This window comes from Hyperolius riggenbachi, chromosome 10, assembly GCF_040937935.1.
Source record: "Hyperolius riggenbachi isolate aHypRig1 chromosome 10, aHypRig1.pri, whole genome shotgun sequence".
Classification (NCBI taxonomy): Eukaryota; Metazoa; Chordata; class Amphibia; order Anura; family Hyperoliidae; genus Hyperolius; species Hyperolius riggenbachi.
In genome coordinates, this window is record NC_090655.1 from 278,518,553 (window position 1) to 278,542,188 (window position 23,636).

The following is a 23,636-nucleotide window of genomic DNA, read 5'->3' on the forward strand; positions in this document are numbered from 1 at the left end:
ATCTATACTGAGGCACCCATCCCTGGCTATCTATACTGAGGCACCCATCCCTGGCTATCTATACTGAGGCACCTATCCCTGGCTATCTATACTGAGGCACCTATTCCAGGCTATCTATACTGAGGCACCTATCCCTGGTTATCTATACTGAGGCACCCATCCCTGGCTATCTATACTGAGGCCCCTATCCCTTGCTATCTATACTGAGGCACCTATCCCTTGCTATCTATAACGAGGCACCCATCCCTGGCTATCTATACTATAGCACCTATTCCTGGCTATCTATACTGAGACACCTATCCCTTGCTATCTATACTGAGGCACCCATCCCTGGCTATCTATACTGAGGCACCTATTCCTGGCTATCTATACTGAGGCCCCTATCCCTGGCTATCTATACTGAGGCCCCTATCCCTGGCTATCTATACTGAGGCACCCATCCCTGGCTATCTATACTATAGCACCTATTCCTGGCTATCTATACTGAGACACCTATCCCTTGCTATCTATACTGAGGCACCCATCCCTGGCTATCTATACTGAGGCCCCTATCCCTGGCTATCTATACTGAGGCATCTATCCCTGGCTATCTATACTGAGGCACCCATCCCTGGCTATCTATACTGAGGCACCCATCCCTGGCTATCTATACTGAGGCCCCTATCCCTGGCTATCTATACTGAGGCACCCATCCCTGGCTATCTATACCGAGGCACCCATCCCTGGCTCTCTATACCGAGACACCTATCCCTGGCTATCTATACCAGGGGTCTCAAACTCGCGGCCCGCGGGCCATTTCCGGCCCTCGATACAATATTTTGTGGCCCTCGTTGGCAAAAGCTTCCTTATAGTTAGCTTCAGTGCTCCCAAGTAATCCGCCGCTAAACGAGGGCTGCAGAGCCCCCAAATCGCCCGGGGGGCAATCCGCCGGCATTTCCTGGAAGGGGCAGAGCTTTCAGCTTCAGCTCTGCCCCTCCTGATGTCAATCGCCGGATGGATCGTGCCTCTCCCCGCCCCTCTCTGTGAAGGAAGAGTGAGGGGGGCGGGCAGAGGCGGCGATGCGCCGCGATTGTGAAATTCCTTATGCGGCCCAGCCTCATCCAGACTTTGCCTCCTGCGGCCCCCCAGGTAAATTCAGTTTGAGACCCCTGATCTATACTGAGGCACCTATTCCTGGCTATCTATACCGAGGCACCTATTCCTGGCTATCTATACTAAGACACCTATCCCTGACTATCTATACTGAGGCACCTATCCCTGACTATCTATACTGAGGCACCTATCCCTGACTGTCTATACTGAGGCACCTATCCCTGACTGTCTATACTGAGGCACCTATCCCTGACTGTCTATACTGAGGCACCTATCCCTTGCTATCTATACCGAGGCACCTATCCCTGGCTATCTATACTGAGGCATCTATCCCTGACTATCTATACTGAGGCACCTATTATTGGCTATCTATACTAAGGCACCTATTCCTGGCTATCTATACTGAGGCACCTATCCCTGACTATCTATACTGAGGCACCTATTCCTGGCTATCTATACTAAGGCACCTATCCCTTGCTATCTATACTAAGGCACCTATCCCTTGCTATCTATACCGAGGCACCTATCCTTGGCTATCTATACCGAGGCACCTATCCCTGCCTATCTATACAGAGGAACCTATCCCTGGTTATCTATACTAAGGCACCTATTCCTGGCAATCTATACTGAGGCATCTATTCCTGGCTACCAATACTGAGGCACCCATTCCTGGCTACCAATACTGAGGCACCTATTCCTGGCTACCTATACTGGGGCACCTATTCCTGGCTACCTATACTGGGGCACCTATTCCTGGCTACCTATACTGGGAGCACCTATTCCTGGCTTCCTATACTGGGAGCACCTATTCCTGGCTTCCTATACTGGGAGCACCTACTCCTGGCTTCCTATACTGGGAACACCTATTCCTGGCTTCCTATACTGAGGCACCCATTCCTGGCTACCTATATTGGGGCACCTGTTCCTGGCTACCTATACTGGGGCACCTGTTCTTGGCTACCTATACTGTGGGCACCTATTCCTGGCTACCTATACTGGGGCACTTATTCCTGGTTACCTATACTGTGGGCACCTCTTCCTGGCTACCTATACTGTGGGCACCTATTCCTGGCTATCTATACTGGGGCACCTATTCCTGGCTACCTATACTGGGGCACCTATTCCTGGCTACCTATACTGAGGCACCTATTCCTGGCTTCCTATACTGGGAGCACCTATTCCTGGTTTCCTATACTGAGACACCTATTCCTGGCTCCTTTACTGGGGAACCTATTCCTGGCTACCTATACTGGGAGCACCTATTCCTGGCTACCTATACTGGGGCACCTATTCCTGGCTACCTCTACTGGGGCACCTATTCCTGGCTACCTCTACTGGGGCACCTATTCCTGGCTACCTCTACTGGGGCACCTATTCCTGGCTACCTCTACTGGGGCACCTATTCCTGGCTACCTCTACTGGGGCACCTATTCCTGGCTTCCTATACTGGGGCACCTATTCTTGGCTTCCTATACTGGGAGCACCTATTCCTGGCTACCTATACTGGGGCACTTATTCCTGGCTACCTATACTGGGGCACCTATTCCTGGCTACCTATACTGGGAGCACATATTCCTGGCTTCCTATACTGGGAGCACCTATTCCTGACTTCACATACTGGGGCACCTATTCCTGGCTACCTATACTGGGGCACCAATTCCTGGCTACCTATACTGGGAGTACCTATTCCTGGCTTCCTATACTGGGAGTACCTATTCCTGGCTTCCTATACTGGGGCACCTATTCCTGGCTACCTATACTGGGGCACCTATTCCTGGCTTCCTATACTGGGGCACCTATTCCTGGCTACCTAAACTGGGGCACCTATTCCTGGCTACCTAAACTGGGGCACCTATTCCTGGCTACCTACACTGGGGCACCTATTCCTGGCTACCTACACTGGGGCACCTATTCCTGGCTACCTACACTGGGGTACCTATTCCTGGCTACCTACACTGGGGCACCTATTCCTGGCTACCTACACTGGGGCACCTATTCCTGGCTACCTACACTGGGGCACCTATTCCTGGCTACCTACACTGGGGCACCTATTCCTGGCTACCTACACTGGGGCACCTATTCCTGGCTACCTATACTGGGGCACCTATTCCTGGCTACCTACACTGGGGCACCTATTCCTGGCTGCCTACACTGGGGCACCTTTTCCTGGCTACCTATACTGGGGCACCTATTCCTGGCTTCCTATACTGGGGCACCTATTCCAGGCTATCTATACTGGGGCACCTATTCCTGGCTATCTATACTGGGAACACCTATTCCTGGCTATCTATACTGGGGGCACCTATTCCTGGCTTCCTATACTGGGGCACCTATTCCTGACTACCTATACTGGGGCACCTATTCCTGGCTACCTATACTGGGACACCTATTCCTGGCTACCAATACTGGGACACCTATTCCTGGCTACCAATACTGGGAGCACCTATTCCTGGCTTCCTATACTGGGAGCATCTATTCCTGGCTTCCTATACTGGGAGCACCTATTCCTGGCTACCTATACTGGGGGCACCTAATCCTGGCTACCTATACTGGGGGCACCTATTCCTGGATACCAATACTGGGGCACCTATTCCTGGCTACCTATACTGGGGGCACCTATTCCTGGATACCAATACTGGGGCACCTATTCCTGGCTTCCTATACTGGGGCACCTATTCCTGGCTTCCTATACTGGGGCACCTATTCCTGGCTATCTATACTGGGGCACCTATTCCTGGCTTCCTATACTGGGAACACCTATTCCTGGCTATCTATACTGGGGGCACCTATTCCTGGCTTCCTATACTGGGGCACCTATTCCTGGCTTCCTATACTGGGGCACCTATTCCAGGCTTCCTATACTGGGGCACCTATTCCTGGCTTCCTATACTGGGGCACCTATTCCTGGCTATCTATACTGGGGCACCTATTCCTGGCTATCTATACTGGGGCACCTATTCCTGGCTATCTATACTGGGGCACATATTCCTGGCTATCTATACTGGGGCACCTATTCCAGGCTATCTATGCTGGGAGCACCTATTCCTGGCTATCTATGCTGGGAGCACCTATTCCTGGCTATCTATACTGGGGGCACCTATTCCTGGCTATCTATACTGGGGCACCTATTCCTGGCTATCTATACTGGGGCACCTATCCCTGGCTATCTATACTGGGGCACCTATTCCTGGCTTTCTATACTGGGAGCACCTATTCCTGGCTACCTATACTGGGGGCACCTATTCCTGGCTACCTATACTGGGGGCACCTATTCCTGGCTACCTATACTGGGGGCACCTATTCCTGGCTTCCTATACTGGGGCACCTATTCCTGACTATCTATACTGGGGCACCTATTCCTGGCTATCTATACTGGGGCACCTATTCCTGGCTACCTATACTGGGAGCACCTATTCCTGGCTACCTATACTGGGAGCACCTATTCCTGGCTTCCTATACTGGGAGCACCTATTCCTGGCTACCTATACTGGGGCACCTATTCCTGGCTACCTATACTGGGAGCACCTATTCCTGGCTACCTATACTGGGAGCACCTATTCCTGGTTTCCTACACTGAGGCACCTATTCCTGGCTACCTACACTGGGGCACCTGTTCCTGGCTACCTACACTGGGGCACCTGTTCCCGGCTACCTATACTGTGGGCACCTGTTCCCGGCTACCTATACTGGGGCACCTGTTCCTGGCTACCTATACTGTGCGCACCTCTTCCTGGCTACCTATACTGTGCGCACCTCTTCCTGGCTACCTATACTGTGCGCACCTATTCCTGGCTACCTATACTGAGGCACCTATTCCTGGCTTCCTATACTGGGAGCACCTATTCCTGGTTTCCTATATTGGGGCACCTATTCCTGGCTACCTATACTGGGGCACTTATTCCTGGCTACCTACACTGGGGCACTTATTCCTGGCTACCTATACTGAGGCACCTTTTCCTGGCTACCTATACCGGGGCACCTATTCCTGGCTACCTATACCGGGGCACCTATTCCTGGCTACCTATACCGGGGCACCTATTCCTGGCTACCTACATCGGGGCACCTATTCCTGGCTACCTACACCGGGGCACCTATTCCTGGCTACCTACACCGGGGCACCTATTCCTGGCTACCTACACCGGGGCACCTATTCCTGGCTACCTACACCGGGGCACCTATTCCTGGCTACCTACACCGGGGCACCTATTCCTGGCTACCTACACCGGGGCACCTATTCCTGGCTACCTATACCGGGGCACCTATTCCTGGCTTCCTATACTGGGAGCACCTATTCCTGGCTACGTATACTGGGGCACCTATTCCTGGCTACCTATACTGGGGCACCTATTCCTGGCTTCCTATACTGAGGCACCTATTCCTGGCTACCTATACTGAGACACCTATTCCAGGCTACCTATACTGAGGCACCTGTTCCTGGCTACCTATACTGGGGCACCTGTTCCTGGCTACCTATACTGGGGCATCTGCACCTATTCCTGGCTACCTACACTGGGGCACCTATTCCTGGCTACCTAAACTGGGGCACCTATTCCTGGCTACCTACACTGGGGCACCTATTCCTGGCTACCTACACTGGGGCACCTATTCCTGGCTACCTACACTGGGGCACCTATTCCTGGCTACCTACACTGGGGCACCTATTCCTGGCTACCTACACTGGGGCACCTATTCCTGGCTACCTACACTGGGGCACCTATTCCTGGCTACCTACACTGGGGCACCTATTCCTGGCTACCTACACTGGGGCACCTATTCCTGGCTACCTACACTGGGGCACCTATTCCTGGCTGCCTACACTGGGGCACCTATTCCTGGCTGCCTACACTGGGGCACCTTTTCCTGGCTACCTATACTGGGGCACCTATTCCTGGCTTCCTATACTGGGGCACCTATTCCAGGCTATCTATACTGGGGCACCTATTCCAGGCTATCTATACTGGGGCACCTATTCCTGGCTATCTATACTGGGAACACCTATTCCTGGCTATCTATACTGGGGGCACCTATTCCTGGCTTCCTATACTGGGGCACCGATTCCTGGCTACCTATACTGGGGCACCTATTCCTGGCTACCTATACTGGGACACCTATTCCTGGCTACCAATACTGGGACACCTATTCCTGGCTACCAATACTGGGAGCACCTATTCCTGGCTTCCTATACTGGGAGCATCTATTCCTGGCTTCCTATACTGGGAGCACCTATTCCTGGCTACCTATACTGGGGGCACCTAATCCTGGCTACCTATACTGGGGGCACCTATTCCTGGATACCAATACTGGGGCACCTATTCCTGGCTTCCTATACTGGGGCACCTATTCCTGGCTTCCTATACTGGGGCACCTATTCCTGGCTTCCTATACTGGGAACACCTATTCCTGGCTATCTATACTGGGGGCACCTATTCCTGGCTTCCTATACTGGGGCACCTATTCCTGGCTTCCTATACTGGGGCACCTATTCCTGGCTTCCTATACTGGGGCACCTATTCCTGGCTATCTATACTGGGGCACCTATTCCTGGCTATCTATACTGGGGCACATATTCCTGGCTATCTATACTGGGGCACCTATTCCTGGCTATCTATGCTGGGAGCACCTATTCCTGGCTATCTATGCTGGGAGCACCTATTCCTGGCTATCTATACTGGGGGCACCTATTCCTGGCTATCTATACTGGGGCACCTATTCCTGGCTATCTATACTGGGGCACCTATCCCTGGCTATCTATACTGGGGCACCTATTCCTGGCTTTCTATACTGGGAGCACCTATTCCTGGCTACCTATACTGGGGGCACCTATTCCTGGCTACCTATACTGGGGGCACCTATTCCTGGCTACCTATACTGGGGGCACCTATTCCTGGCTACCTATACTGGGGGCACCTATTCCTGGCTTCCTATACTGGGGCACCTATTCCTGGCTATCTATACTGGGGCACCTATTCCTGGCTACCTATACTGGGGGCACCTATTCCTGGCTACCTACACTGGGGCACCTATTCCTGGCTACCTACACTGGGGCACCTATTCCTGGCTACCTACACTGGGGCACCTATTCCTGGCTACCTACACTGGGGCACCTATTCCTGGCTACCTACACTGGGGCACCTATTCCTGGCTACCTACACTGGGGCACCTATTCCTGGCTATCTATACTGGGGCACCTATTCCTGGCTATCTATACTGGGGCACCTATTCCTGGCTATCTATACTGGGGCACCTATTCCTGGCTATCTATACTGGGGCACCTATTCATGGCTATCTATACTGGGGCACCTATTCATGGCTATCTATACTGGGGCACCTATTCCTGGCTATCTATACTGGGGCACCTATTCCTGGCTACCTATACTGGGGCATCTATTCCTGGCTACCTATACTGTGGGCACCTATTCTTGGCTACCTATACTGTGGGCACCTATTCCTGGTTATCTATACTGAGGCACCCATCCCTGGCTATCTATACTGGGGCACCTATTCCTGGCTTCCTATACTGTGGGCACCTATTCTTGGCAACCTATACTGTGGGCACCTATTCCTGGTTATCTATACTGAGGCACCTATTCCTGGTTATCTATACTGAGGCACCTATTCCTTGGCTACCTATACTGGGGCACCCATCCCTGGCTACCTATACTGGGGCACCTATTCCTGGCTACCTATACTGGGGCACCTATTCCTGGCTACCTATACTGGGGCACTGATTCCTGGCTACCTATATTGGGGCATCTATTCCTAGCTACCTATACTGGGGCACCTATTCCTGGCTACCTCTACTGGGGCACCTATTCCTGGCTACCTATACTGAGGCACCTATTCCTGGCTATCTATACTGGGGCACCTATTCCTGGCTATCTATACTGGGGCACCTATTCCTGGCTACCTATACTGAGGCACCTATTCCTGGCTATCTATACTGAGGCACCTATCCCTGGCTATCTATACTGAGGCACCTATCCCTGGCTATCTATACTGAGGCACCTATCCCTGACTATCTATACTGAGGCACCCATCCCTGGCTATCTATACTGAGGCACCTATTCCTGGCTACCTATACTGGGGCACCTATTCCTGGCTACCTATACTGGGGGCACCTATTCCTGGCTACCTATACTGAGGCACCTATTCCTGTGTGGGGGACCGGGTCCAAGGACTGTAGCTATGCCACTGGGTTGGTTTGTGGCTACACTTGGTATGAGTGTGAAGATCAGGATGGCCACACTTGTTTTAGGACCCTTGTGAGATGGGCCCCCAGGCCATGAAGGGCATCAAGGGCAGACAAGGAACATTGGGGGGGGGGGGGGGCATTAAAGTTTTGCTGGGGCCTTATGAATTGTAGTTATGCCACTGCTTGCAATGTATACAAAGGAAATAAATATGTCAGCCTGCATATCACTGTCACTTCAGGTGTGCTATAATGCCCATCAGGAGTAGAAGGTGCTGGGGTGCGGGTGATAAATGAATCAGGCTCACCTGTAACAATGGAATCTCATGATTGGGCACCTCTACATCTGCCATGGCTCTGTGTACAGCACACACACTCTCAGGGACTTCTGGGTAATGGCAGCCAGTGGGCGTGGCATCATGACATCATACATGCACCTGTGAGGCTGGGGTCGCCATTTTGGAGACTGGCAGGAGTTATCCATACATAGTACTATCTGCCCTTACTATGTAGAGTCATGTAGTGTGAGCAGTTATCAGATGTATAGGAGTTTTATACCTCTGTACACAGGGACATATTCAGAACACAGTTATGTGGAGAACATAAGGCTACAAACCAGCACAAAGGTAATTAAGTATAATTCTCTGCTGCCATCTAGTGGTCATTTTTCAGAATTACACTTGAGAGAAAAATTTCTTAACCCTTAGACTGCCAGTTATTTGTATTTATTTATTTAATTCTTTCTTTCTTTCTTTCTTTTTTAAGCTTTACGCCATTACCAGCTATCTTTGGACTGTATGTCTTGCCCAAATCTACATGCAGCAAAGTGCACATTAGCCAGCAGGGATGTCACTGAAATGCAAATACATTTGAGATGATTGATAATTCTAATAATTATTATGATACAGAAATTAGCAATTTTTTTTAATGAAAATGTATCATATAATGGACTAATTGAAATCGTCAATGTAGTGTATCTCATCACCTGACCGGACCAGAATTACGAGTGTGGCAACCTCCCGTGGCCTGCGCGGTCAACTAGTGCGACCCAAACAGCGGGCATCCACCGCTCTCACTGGTAATTCTGGTCCGGTCACGTGAGTGACGCTGCACTGAAGTCCATCTGTGCTGGGATACGCTGGTTCTAGTGAGGAGGTTAGACATAATTGGCAGCCACGGCCACAGGATTCTGGCCTTTCCTTGTCTTTCTTCTCTTTCCCAACCAATTCACCTTGTCTTCCCCCTGAAGGTGTGCAGCATTGTCCAGTGTAGCCTGGGACGCTGGTGAGGGTTGTGGGGAGATTGGAACCTGGAGGTTTTCCACCTTGCCACTGTCTGGGTCCGTTGTCTGCGCAGGTACAGGCCATGTGGAGTCCACCGCGGCTACCCAGGAGGTCGGGGTTCTACTGAGGTCGGAAGACACTGCACTGATCGGAAAACCTTTGGCCTTGCTGGATGCCAACTGCATCCAACCCTCCATCAGCTGCTGCTGCTCCACCACAGCAGGGACACCTTCGGTTCAGCCCCTCCATAATGCCAGCAACTAAACCGGAAATGAGGGACGCCATGCCCAGGCGCTTGTGTGACAGCCAGATTATCTTGAACAGCCCATGCCGAACGCTGCCCAGGAGTCGGGACCCACCACAGAAGTGAACACTACTGCACCTTTTGAACTGGAACACCTTAGCCAGCACTGCCAGATGTCAGAGCGATCAAGCATCCTCAGCAGTGTCAGACATCACTGCAGGATTCTTTCATGAAGAACTGGGTCATCACTGCCGAACCTTTACCTTCCTCTGCCCCCCCCCCCCTCAATGTCTCGTTAGATGATGCAAAGTGTAACTGGTGGTGCCATAGTATGGCAGCCTCGGCTCTTGGGCCCTTACTCTCACCATCCAACCTCCCCTCCCCCTTCCAGAACCTGTATGAGCCAAAACCAATTCCGGGTATAGCTCCCTGTTTGTACTTGGCAAAATAAATGATTCTGATAAGTGAAGAGTCTGTAATGGGTGTGTTTATGCTGATAGCATAGAGGTGTGCTGTATCTATGCACAATAATTTCTTCATCATCCTATCTCTTCCCAAAGGCTGTCACTTTTGGATTTACAGTGCTTTTTGAGCCAGAATATAAAATTCTATAATATTCTATAATAATTATTCTATAATTATTCCTGTGTATATATAGAAGTGCCCTCCAAACAGGACTCTTTAGCCCAATGTTACTTCCCACTAGTTTTTAGGGGAAGGTTTGTGTCTGTGATTTCCCATTTTTTTAGGGCGACATGATACATGCACTACATGATACATATATAGACATATGACTATGGTAAGGTGTAGATTGTGAGCTCCTCCGAGGGATAGTTAGTGACAATATATACAGCACTATGTACAGCGCTGCGTAATATGTCGGCGTTATATAAATACTTAAAGGACCACTATCGTGGAAATCTTAATATTTTAAATTATATCTAAACATATACAGAAAAAAGTGCATTTCTCCCAGAGTAAAATGAGTCATAAATTACTTTTCTCCTATGTTGCTGTCACTTACAGTAAGTGTGACACAGCCTACAGACAGGTTTTGGACTAGTCCATCTCCTCATGGGGGATTCTCAGGGATTTCTTTATTTTCAAAAGCACTTTGTGAAGGCAGTTGGTCCGTCCAACTGCCAAAAAAGTGTGCGGTGAGCAGGGAGGCTGGCCAGCATCTTTGTATAAATCTTTTTCAGGTAGCATCTTTATAAAGAATAAAGGCCATGTGGAGAATCCCCCATGAAGAGATGGATAAGTCCAAAACCTGTCAGTAATGTCAGATTTCTACGACTTACTGTAAGTGACAGCAACATAGGAGAAAAGTTATTTATGGCTCATTTTACTCTGGAAAAAAACATACTTCTTATTTGCATGTGTTTATATGTGTTTGAAATGTTACGATTTTCGCAATAGTGGTCCTTTCAATAAATAAATAGACATTTCCCTAATAGGTGAGACGAGCCAACTAGCAGGTGAATATCCCCTATATTACTGTTTGTTTGAAAGAGGTTGATTCCAGTTGATGAGATGGAGCCGTCAGTGGTGGGTCGGTCAGCTGCACTCAGAGCTGGGCCTATGCTCAGGAGTTACACATATTCATTCACATCACAACAACAGGAAAGGATGACAGTTTAATATTGGATGAAAAAAAATAGGCATCAATATACAGTATTTTGATCAGTAATATTATTAGTTCTCTATGACCGAGCACACTAGTCCTACTTTGTTATTTTCAAAATCAGTTTTTATTGAAATCAAGAGTATTATACAAAATAATGCATACTGTTGCCACAGGCAATCTCTGCACACATGTAACAGAAATTTGTTCTGATACAACATATTATCACATCAAAAATGCCAGCTATACGGACTGTGCTCTTGCTTCATTTTGGAAAACCAAACAAAAAGAGGAAGGGGATAAAAAAAAAAAAGGCGCAGGGAGGAAGAGTAGATTGGGGGGGGGGGGGGGGGCAAGGGGAGGGGAAGGGTGATGCAGGATATAGGGTAACATCAAGGAAGGGTGGGAAGGAGAATAAGAGGCCACAAAATATGAGAATAGCTTCCAGCAGGTGGTGGACACACTACAGTTGAATTTGACAAGTCTGGTCGGATCCCCATACCGTCTGGTTATTAGCTTATAATTTCTTTCCTGAGCAAGAACAGAGGGTGACATCTTGTGAAATAAGATAAAAGTCTTGTCTGGTCAGGTCAACCTCCCTGCCAAAGTGTTTGTGCCAGGAATCCTCTAACTTCTGCAGACTGGTCCTCGTTCCTATTAAGAATTGCATAAATTTGAGTGCGTGGAAGGGTTTTGTTGGGCATGAGCAGAGAACTTCGAAGGGGATCTCTCTATGGACCCAGCCTTTAGGCTGGACGGAGATATAAAACTGCTGATGTTGCATGGCAAAGAACCAATTTGGGTGATGTTTCCTCAAGTCTCCGCTGGTCATGTGGGCCAGGGCAGAGCCTCTGGTGTAATGTTTATCTGGGGCCACTGTTCCCTGTCTCTAGAAATGCCTCAATCCCAATCCCAGGACCAAAGTCAACATTATATGAAATGGATGTGAGTGAGCCGGGGATAGAGGAGGGTTTATATCTGGTCCTCAATTTTTCCCACCTGTTCAGGACCTGTGCTGTCCAGAATTGTAGGGTGGTTTGGTGTTTATGGAAAGGGAAAATGTGTGGAATATGAATTTGCTGTCACATTGTTCTTGCTGTGTAAAACTGAGGTGATAGGACTCTGATAAATTCATTGCTGTGCTATTTCCCACCAAATGCATGGGGGCTCCACTCCACAGCTGCAGGGGCAGAAGGAACACAGTAATGCTCTTCTGATCCAAGGTCCTCCCATTTTAGGGGAGTCGTTTAAAAGGAAGCCTTGAGGGGTTAATCTTGGTGTTCTAAACTCCATGTCTAAAAAACATTGAGGAACCCTCCGGGGAGATCATTATGTTGACTTCCTAATTGAATAACCTTTCTAGCAGTATTCCTGACCCAGGCTTGGGGTGAAAAAACATAGCTAGCTAGTGGTAATCCCAAGCATGTGCTGGCAGGAGTGGGCTCGATAGGTGCAGTGGGTGCTGCAGGTAGTGTTGAGCCGAAATTTTCGAAATTTCGCGTTACTATAATTACGCATGCGAAATTTGCTATTACGATGCAAAATTATGGTAGCATAATTGCCATTAAAATCGTAATTGAAAATACCGTAAGTGTAATTTTCAACACGTAATTTCGCGTTTCGTTCATAACGTAATTTCGCGTTAAACCATAACGTAATTTCACGTTAAACCATAACGTAATTTCGCATTTCTTCGTAATTTCGCGAATTTCGTAATTACTTGTTAGCTATAAAAATTTACTTGTTCGCATTAGCCAATCAGAAGCGAATCAGTGGTAGTCAGACGAACGCTAACAAATTTTCACATATGAACGCTTTTTCGCGTTAAATAATGTAAAAACTAAGCATGCGCAGTTCAAGGGTGTAAACTATGCTTACAAACGATTGCATGCAAGGCAAACGTAATTTCGCAATACCCACCGTAACGCGAAAACTACGCGAAAATTAATGCTTACAGTAATATGAACTATCGCGAAATTACGTTATGTAACTACGCTTACAAACGGTTGCATGCAAGGCAAACGTAATTCCCTGGTATTTTCCATGGCAGCATACAGATGGGCAGTTCCCCGCCTCCAACTGCCAGATAGGACCTCCCTTAATATAAAAAGGGCTCCACCCTCTATGCCATATTCCTTTTTTAGTCCTCGCATGCTGGATAGGACACAGGACTTCAGTATTTTTCATTTTTCCCTTACCTCCGCTCTTTTTGCGGCACCAACTAGGTTATTACCTCTCCTAGTTGGAGTTCTGTTTCTCAGGTTACTAATAGTACCTATGAGAGCAGAAGCCTGCTCTTCTGTGTTCTCCAGGCAGGCACTTGGGCATCTAATGAGATTGCAGTGCTATAATTACCCATTCCTAGCTCTTACCTTTGTAGAAGAAAGAAGATTTCAACCTGTTGTTTTGCTGCTTGGTCCGCTGGCTTGCGTCCCTGGCTTCCGGGTGTGCCTGCGCAACTGCGCCTGCGCAGTCCAAGGGTATACGGCGCGGCCATTTTCTTGTAGCCAGACGCTTGCTGGCTATAGAGGCGGCCATCTTAGATCCGGGCACAGACGGACGTCATATAGGAGCGTCCAGGAAGCGCTCTGGCGTTGCTTCCAGCGTCCTGCTCGGGTCTCACAGGTCCTGCAACCGGGGGTCTGCTGCCGCCGCTCGCTCCTAGGAGGCTCCTAGAGGTGGACAAACACTTTTTTCTGCACGAAAGGTTGGTCCATAATGTCGACTTTGTATAGCTATATTTGCTGATATATCTGACATGTTGCACACAGATGATACATACTCCTATATTGATAGTAGTATTCTATTTCGCAGCTGCCATCCTGCTAAAACACCTGCTGTATAATTATGGGTAGATCCTCTCAAAGAGAACACAGAAAACCTTCCAGGTAAGGGGGGTGAGTACTAAATGAGGTATACTTAGTATTGGTCTGAAGATCAATTCTAATAAGATCTTATTGATCTTTTCACAGCCACAAGTCTTCTTCTTCTAAGAAGAAATCAGGAGACAGTCGAGAGCATGACAAACATAAATCAAGCAGAGGAAGATCGGAAAATCGTTCATCCTCCAAAGCACAAGATAGATCCCCAAGTATTGACAGAGTTAAAAAGAGACAATCTAGAAGATTATCTTCAAGCTCCCCAGAACAGGCACACACTAGTTCCTCAAAGAAATGCACATCTAAAACAAATAGACCTTCAGAGGACCAGTGCTGGCTCTGTGGTGACTTAAAACTTCCAGATAAAATGGTTTGTGGCAATTGCTTGCATGATATTTCAGGTGATAGTCACGATTTCACTTCAGCCATCAGGCAAGCAGTAAAAGATACTATGGCGGAAATGATGCCGCAGATTCCGTCCCAGGCTAAGTCAGCCGCACAAACACAATCTCAAAACTTAGATAAAGATCAAAGTTCTGAAGACGCGACTGACGATGAATATTCATTTGACTTTTCTATGATCCCGCCATTCATTTCGCAAATTAAGGATGCGATTGAGTGGTCGGATCCAGAGGATTCAATGAAACCAAAAAAGAAAAGATATTTTAAACAATTAAGTAAAGATCACATGTCATTTCCCTTTATGGAGGAAATAAGAGAAGTTATAGTAGAAGAGTGGAATAAAACTGTCAAAAAGACACCTATGAAAAACCGCTTACGCAAGCTGTATCCCTTTTCAGAGAAAGATTCTGCACTCTTGGAATCTAATCCGATTGTGGATGCATCAGTCTTACGCTTAGCTAAAAGCACGACTCTGCCACTCGATGATGCTGTATCATTCCGTAACGTAATTGATCGTCAGATCGATATGGATCTTAAAAGAACATATATATCTTCAGGAAATGCGGCCAGACCTGGAGTAGCTTTAACGTCTGTAGCCAAAGCACTAAAAGTTTGGGTCACTGAGACCGAAAACGCTGTTATGAGAGATGCAAACAAAGACTCTATTATACAAAACTTGAACTACATGAAACTAGTCGCAGAATTTATGGGTGAAGCGGCTCTAGATGTTATCAAGGCTTCCAGTAGATCAATGCTCTTCTCAATTATGTCCAGAAGGGGCCTGTGGCTGAGATCCTGGGCGGCAGATCCTTCTTCCAAAGCCGCCTGGACAAAAATCCCCTATGATGGGAAACATCTCTTTGGTCCTACCCTAGACTCAGCAATTAAGAGAGTAACTGGCGGCAGATCTGGTCTTCTTCCCCAAGACCGCAAATTTCAAAGTCAACGATATACGCAGAATAAGCAGTCGTTTCAAAGATTTAAAGACGCCCGCTCCTACACTCCAGGAAAAAACTTTAATAGAAATTGGAAAAAATCACAGCCTTCCTTCATTCATTCAGCGCAGACTAACACCAAATCCTTTTGATATAAGGTCTGTCCAGACGGATATAGTCGGAGCCAGGCTGTCCCGCTTCTCTTCAGTCTGGACGGAGAAGGTGTCGGATCCATGGATCCTAAAAATCATTACAGAAGGACACAGGTGGTCATTCAAGAAACAACCTCACCTACCAAACATAAAAGAGACAAACATTCCCAAAAATCCTCAAAAGAGACAGTTATTGTTGGATTATGTTCAAACCTTAATAAATCAAGGCGCTGTGAAACCTGTTCCTCATCATCAAAAATTCACAGGTTTTTATTCTCCTCTCTTCATGGTTCTAAAGAAGACCGGCGATTGGAGACCGGTCATAGACTTGAAAGCCTTAAACGTCTACATCAATCTTCCCAGATTCAAAATGGAGTCTCTTCAGACAGTGGCAAAGGCAGTGAGAGCTGGAGATTGGATGTGCTCCCTCGACCTCAAGGACGCCTACTTTCACGTCCCAATTCATCTATCTTACCAAAAATATCTACGTTTTGTCGTGGGAGGCATCCATCTCCAGTTCTGCTGTCTCCCCTTCGGCCTTTCGACCTCTCCCAGAATGTTCTCAAAAGTTTTACTAGTAGTAATTTCAATATTGAGAATTCAGAAGATAAGAATATTACATTATCTAGACGATATCCTCATACTAGCAGACTCAAAGAAAAAGTTACAGCTCCATCGAGACTTAGCCATTCAAACGCTAACAGAATTCGGGTGGCTCCTAAACATAAAGAAAAGCCAAACATGTCCAACCCAAGAAATGGTTTTCTTAGGCGCTTTGTTCTCAACAGTCCCAGGCACAATAGCATTACCAGAAGAAAAAAGAAATCGACTTATAGCAAGTCTAAGCCAAATAAAACCAAACTCGACTCTGCATGCCAAACAATGTATGAGGATACTGGGTCTGATGTCCTCAACCATTCCATTAGTACAATGGGCGCACTGGAATCTGAGAACCTTTCAAATCAACTTTATCTCTCAATGGGAAAAGAAAGATCTTTTTCAACCAATATGGATTCCACAGCCGGTTTGGGAATCACTAACATGGTGGTTAGAGCCAGAAAATCTCCAGAACTGTTGTTCTCTAATCCCGCACAATTGGATTACAATAACTACCGATGCCAGTGCTCTAGGATGGGGAGCAGTCTGCGGGGACATAGCTGCACAAGGAGAATGGAACTTCGGTTCCCGGAATGTGGTTTCAAACATATTAGAAATAAAAGCTGCCCTCCTTGCATTACGTTCTTTCCTACCAAAGATTCGGAATCAGCCTGTCATGTTACGAATGGACAACAAGTCGGCAGTGTCTTATGTAAAGAGACAAGGGGGGACACACAGCCAGGCACTTCTGGAAGAAGTCCGTCCCATTATGGCTCTCGCTCAAGCTCACCTCAAAGACCTAACGGCTATTTACCTTCCGGGTCCAGACAACTTTCAGGCAGATGCTCTATCCAGATCCTTCCTGAACCATCACAAATGGTCTCTGAACCCGAAAATATTCAAGTCAATTATACGGAAATGGGGAGTACCGCAAATAGATTTGTTTGCTTCTCACCTCAACAATCAACTTCCGGTCTACTTTTCGAAGTTTCCCTCTCCCAGAGCCCTGGCAGTGGATGCCCTATCTCAACATTGGACGTTCAGGAGGGGATATGCCTTTCCCCCCTTCCCTCTGATCTTCAAGTTCCTACAGAAAGTATTAATTTTAAACACGGAGGTCCTAGCTGTAATTCCTTACTGGCCCTGGAGGCCGTGGTTCACTCTCCTCCTCTCCCTGTCATCAGATCAGCCATTTCACCTACCTCAAGTACCAGATCTTCTGAGTCAAGGTCATCTCTATACCATCCGAACCTCAAGAAATTAAACTTGACGGCGTGGAGGTTGAAAGGCAGAGGCTTCTAAATCAAGGTTGTCCAGAGGAAGTGGTGTCTACATTGCTATCCGCAAGGAAATCCTCAACTAAGTCAGTCTATAACAGGACGTGGGAAAGATTTTCCTCATTCGCAAAAGACAATGCTTTCGATCCTTTATGTCCATCAGTTGGCAACATACTATCCTTCCTTCAAAAAGGATTAGAAATGGGATTAGCACACAACACGCTGAAATCACAAATTTCTGCTATTTCAGCAGTCCTTGGTATTCAATGGGCAGAACATTTGTTAATAAAACAATTCTTCAGGGCTACACTCAAGCTAAAACCTCCTATAAAACCTAAATTTCCTCAGTGGGACTTACCGACAGTGTTGGAGTATCTTTCTTCCCCTGAGTTTCTACCTTTACAGGAATGTTCACTCCTAAATATAGCATGGAAAGTTGCATTTATCATCGCAATAACATCAGGTCGGAGAGTGTCGGAGATTCAAGCACTCAGTCACAGAGAACCTTTCTTATCCTTTTTTGAAGATAGGGTAGTGTTAAACTCCGTTGAATCTTTCATTCCGAAGGTTTCCTCAACATATCACTTTAACCAGGAATGGACTCTTCCATCTTTTAAGAATACCCAAGATCCTGGCACTCCGCACCCTTTGGATCCTGTTGCTTTAATAAAGCAGTATTTAACTATCACCGAATCCTTCAGAAACTCTGATAGACTTCTAGTCATACCGAGTGGGATAAACAGGGGTAAGCCTGCTTCAACAAGGATGATAGCAAGCTGGATTGTAAAAGTGATACAGGCATCTTACAAATCCAGAGGCCTAATCCCACCTCGTGAAATTTCAGCTCACTCCACAAGAGGAATGTCAGCCTCATGGGCCTCTCTGGGAAAGGTCTCATTAGAAACAATTTGCAAGGCAGCAAATTGGGCGTCCAGTCATACCTTTATAAAATTTTATAAAATTGACCCCGCCACACTATCCTCTAAGGCCTTTGGTGAAAATGTTATTTCATTAGCTTCAAATACTACTGTTTGAATATTCACTTGTGTTATTTGGTGGAAATTAAAATGTTGTTTTGCACCTGCTACCCGCCCAAATATTTTTTTCTTTCCTAGTTAAGATGCCCATCTGTATGCTGACATGGAAAATACCAGGGAATCAGGAAAATTGAAATACTTACCTGACGTAATTTTCCTTTCCTGGTATTTTCCATGGCAGCATACAGCCCCACCCTTAGCAGTTTGCTCGTACTAAAACTAAGGAATATGGCATAGAGGGTGGAGCCCTTTTTATATTAAGGTAGGTCCTATCTGGCAGTTGGAGGCGGGGAACTGCCCATCTGTATGCTGCCATGGAAAATACCAGGAAAGGAAAATTACGTCAGGTAAGTATTTCAATTTTCCTGATTTCGGGATACCCACTGTAATGCGAAAATTACGCGAATATTACGCTTACGCGGAATTTTGCAAAATCCTTCTTCATTACGATTATGTACTTACGGCCATAATCATAATTACACTAATTACGCGAAATTTCGCGAAATCGTAATTAAGTCATTACGCTCATCTCTAGTTACACTACTCTTGTCCCATGAATCACAGTAATAGCGTAACTCGCGGTATTGTGGGCAGAAGGAAAGGGAATATATATAGCATGCAATATATAACATCCATGGTAAGGGAATCACAGTGTCACGCTGCTCAGCTCAATTCAAAACTGTATTCCCTGAGGGCATAGGATACACCTCCTCCTTATAAACCCTTCTTCCTGCTGTTCGGCCCCCCGCCTAATCCTATTGGCCCAACCAGCTTCCCACACTCTGACCCACCGATGACCCACTCACCCTGACGGAGGCAAGTTCAGCCCCATCATGTTAGGCCCTCCCCATGCCCTGCGTGCATCAGTTTTCGGGCCCCTTGCTAACTTATTGACCACAGGGTCAGTTTTCCATATCGGCCAGTATTTGGCCAGAATCTCCCGGATATTGTCCCAATTTGAACTAAATGGGGTTATGAACCGTGGGGAGTCATCCCGACCCCCCCCCTCCCCGAAACCCCCACTCCTCCTGCCAGTCTCCAGCAACTCCTCCCTCCTGTGCCCTTTAGCTCTCTCGAAGCCAGAGCATAACACTCCATGCTGGTATCCCCTCTCCCAGAATCGGTCGTACATCTGAAGGGACTCACGTTCAAAATCAGTTTCCAGCAAGCAGTTCCTGCGCAACAGCAGGAACTGGCCATACGGAATGCCCTTCTTAAGATGCCTCCGATGATGGCTGGTGACGTGGAGGAGAGTATTTCCAGCAGTAGGTTTCTGAAAGGTGGTAGTACGTAAAACATCACCATCCCTCCTAATCAGCAAGTCCAAAAAAGAAATTTCATCTCTGCTTGCAGTGAAGGTAAGTGTGATGTTCCTATCATTACAATTCAACCAACTCATAAAAGAGTCAAGTTCCTGCTCACTACCCCTCCACACCACCAACACATCATCAATAAAACGAAGCCAAAGTTGGACACCCCCACCGAACTCTGGGAGGGGGTACACATCCTGGCGCTCCCACTGGCCTAGATGGAGACAGGCATAGGCAGGTGTGCAGGCCGCACCCATCGATGTGCCCTGCACCTGCCTATAGTGGGAGCTACCAAACATGAAGAAATTGTGCTCCAACACATATAGTAGCGCCTCAACAATGAAGGAGTTGTGGGGCTGGACATCAGGGTTTACATCATCCAGGAAGAACCGGACGGCCCCGATGCCAACCTCGTGGGGGATCGACGTGTAAAGACTCTCCACGTCGATCCCCACAAGGATGTCAGCGGGGCCGATCCTAAGACCAGAAAGGAGTCTCAGAACATCAGTGGAGTCCTGAACAAAAGAAGGCAGAGACATGACCAGTCTCTTTAATTTTGCGTCCAACCATTTACCAATTTTTTCTGTTGGACCTCCTATGGCGCTCACAATAGGGCGCCCTGGTGGTTTGCTAGCATTTTTGTGAATTTTGGGGATAAGGTAAAGAATTTGGATTCTATATGTCTCAACCATCAAATACTGAACCTCATGTTGATCCAGAATCCCCTCCTCCCCAGCATCATCAACCAAACGATTGAGACCAGCAACTATACGGTCATAAGGTTTACTCCTTAATGCCCGATATGTGTTGTCATCCGATAGCTGTCGTTCTGCCTCATCAACATTGTTGATCGGGCATTTGGCAGCATATGATTCTTATGATTATAATAATCAAATCGGATGGTCGCTCGGCCACCAAGTCACCTGATGTGGCCACCTTAAAGGAGTTATCAACCAAATTAGGTAAAATGAGCTTTACTCACCTGGGGCTTTCTCCAGCCCCTTGCAGCCGACTGCCCCACGCTGTCACCTCTGCTCCCCGCCGCCGTCCCAGGCTCCGCTCTCGTTCTTCAGGCTGACCGCGGGGTCGGCCTTACTGCGGCTGCGCAAAGTGCCACTGTCAATCACGGCCACGTGGGCTGCGGCAAACTGCGCAGGCGCAGTAGTTCTGTGCCTGCGCAGTTCACCGCAGCCCATGTGGCCGTGATTGAAATTTCTCCACTGTAATGGTACCCATACACGGCACAATACAAACATTAGATTTTCCCATTTTGTTTACCAAAACGATCGAATGAAAGTTGAAAAGAATCTTTTTTTTTCGACCAACAAAAACAAACGATTATCCCGAAAATCCGATCAGACATCTTGGAAAAATCTTTATATTCGGTCTAACGGAATAATCGAACTAAATGATCTAATCAGAAAAAAAAACGAAAAATGATACCATGTATGGTCACTTTTGTGTCACATGTGTGGGTGGCATTCATGTCATCCTCATCAAGCTGCCAGCTGCCATCTATACAGGCCCGGACTCACATCACAGGCTCCTATAGGCACAGATGTCCTCACACCCTAGACTCCGCCCTCCATGCATGCAGGCCCGGACTCACATCACAGTATAGGCGTCCGAGCCATTAGGCAGCTATAAATTTTCGCCTAAGGCGACAGGAAGAGGCAAGGGCGCTTCTGCACTGAGTAGTGAGAGAAGAAATGCCTCTCAGCTGACTCAGGTGTCAGTTTACACAGCAGCAGGGCTGACTGGACTTCAGCTCAATGATTCAAAGAACCACAGTAATGAATGAGTCAGTGAGAGAAGGCACTCATCCTAGTCAGGGATCCGAGGAGTACAGCATCATCAGCTCCTGAGTCCAACTCCTGAGAATTCAGTCCCTCTCTCTCTGCTACTGCTAACTGCGTGGATGTAGAGACTGTGTAGCAGCCAGGCATTGACTTCCCCCCAGGCCGCCTTTCATTCAATGATTTAGGGTTGGTCCTGTGTCTGCTGTATTCAGGTTTGTTGATGTAAGGCAATGTAAAATACTAGGCTAGCTGATAAAAGTGCAATTAGAGGGCAGGCTAGCTGGTAAATATACACAGCATGATGTAGAACTCGTCTGGAGGGTCAGTGGGAAAAAATCTGTCTGGTCTCTCTCCATTGTTATAATGACTGTATGTGCAGATAAGGTCTTAAACAGGTTGAAAAGTTTTGACAGTCCCTAGACTCCAGGAGGGCTGCTTGATGACTTGTGTAAGAGATTGGCAGGGACAGCAGTCCTATTACCAGCAACTAGTCTCTGTGTAATGTGGGACTGCAATACAGATAAACTGCTCCATCTCAGGCTATTCTCAGTCTCACTCCACTCCTCCTATCTCTGTATGTGTATAGTGTATGTGTGCTGTGTGTGTGTGTGTGTGTGTGTGTGTGTGTGTGTGTGTGTGTGTGTGTTGTGTGCAGTGTGTGTACTGTGTGTGTGTGTGTGTGTGTGTATGTTGTGTGCAGTGTGTGTACTGTGTGTGTGTGTGTGTACTGTGCTGTGCGTGTCTAAAGTGTGTGTGTGTGTGTGTACTGTGTATAGTGTGTATGTTGTGTGCAGTGTGTGTACTGTGTGTGTGTGTGTGTATGTTGTGTGCACTGTGTGTACTGTGTGTGTGTGTGTGTGTGTGTGTGTGTGTGTGTATAGTGTGTGTACTGTGCTGTGCATGTCTAGTGTGTGTGTGTGTGTGTGTGTACTGTGTATAGTGTGTATGTTGTGTGCAGTGTGTGTACTGTGTGTGTGTGTGTACACTGTGTGTGTGTGTGTATAGTGTGTGTGTGTGTGTATTTACACGTCTCCTGTCACAGCAGATCGCCCCTTCTGTGACAGACATATGTCATTTTTGCTTTTTGTATTATGATGGCAAGCTCTTAGGGTCGTGTTTTGTTTATTGTATATTGTTTATGGTTTGTATGCTTGATTTTTAGCTTGCACTCCTTGCCTGATGAAGCGGGTTATACCTGCGAAACGCGTTGCGGAGTGCCAAAATAAATTGTTCTTTGCGATTTGAACAATCTTGATTGTCCATCATTTCAGGAGGTAAGTCCACCTGTACTCCTCCTTTTTAGTTGTTTTTAGATCATTTTAACCTGCCTGGCGCCTCTGTCCAAATTTGCACCATCAGGTGTTCGGCCGAACTCGAACATCACCCGAACAGGGTGATGTTCTGCAGAACCCAAACAGTGGCGAACACTGTTCGCCCAACACTACTATAGGCACAGATGTCCTCCCACCCTAGACTCCGCCCTCCATGCATGCAGGCCCAGACTCACATCACAGGCTCCTATAGGCACAGATATCCTCACACCCTAGACTCCGCCCTCCATGCATGCAGGCCCGGACTCACATCACAGGCTCCTAGAGGCACAGATGTCCTCACACCCTAGACTCCGCCCTCCATGCATGCAGGCCCAGACTCACATCACAGGCTCCTATAGGCACAGATGTCCTCACACCCTAGACTCCGCCCTCCATGCATGCAGGCCCGGACTCACATCACAGGCTCCTATAGGCTAGTGTTGGGCGAACACCTGGATGTTCGGGGCCGCGAACGTTCGCCGAACATGGCCGCGATGTTCGGG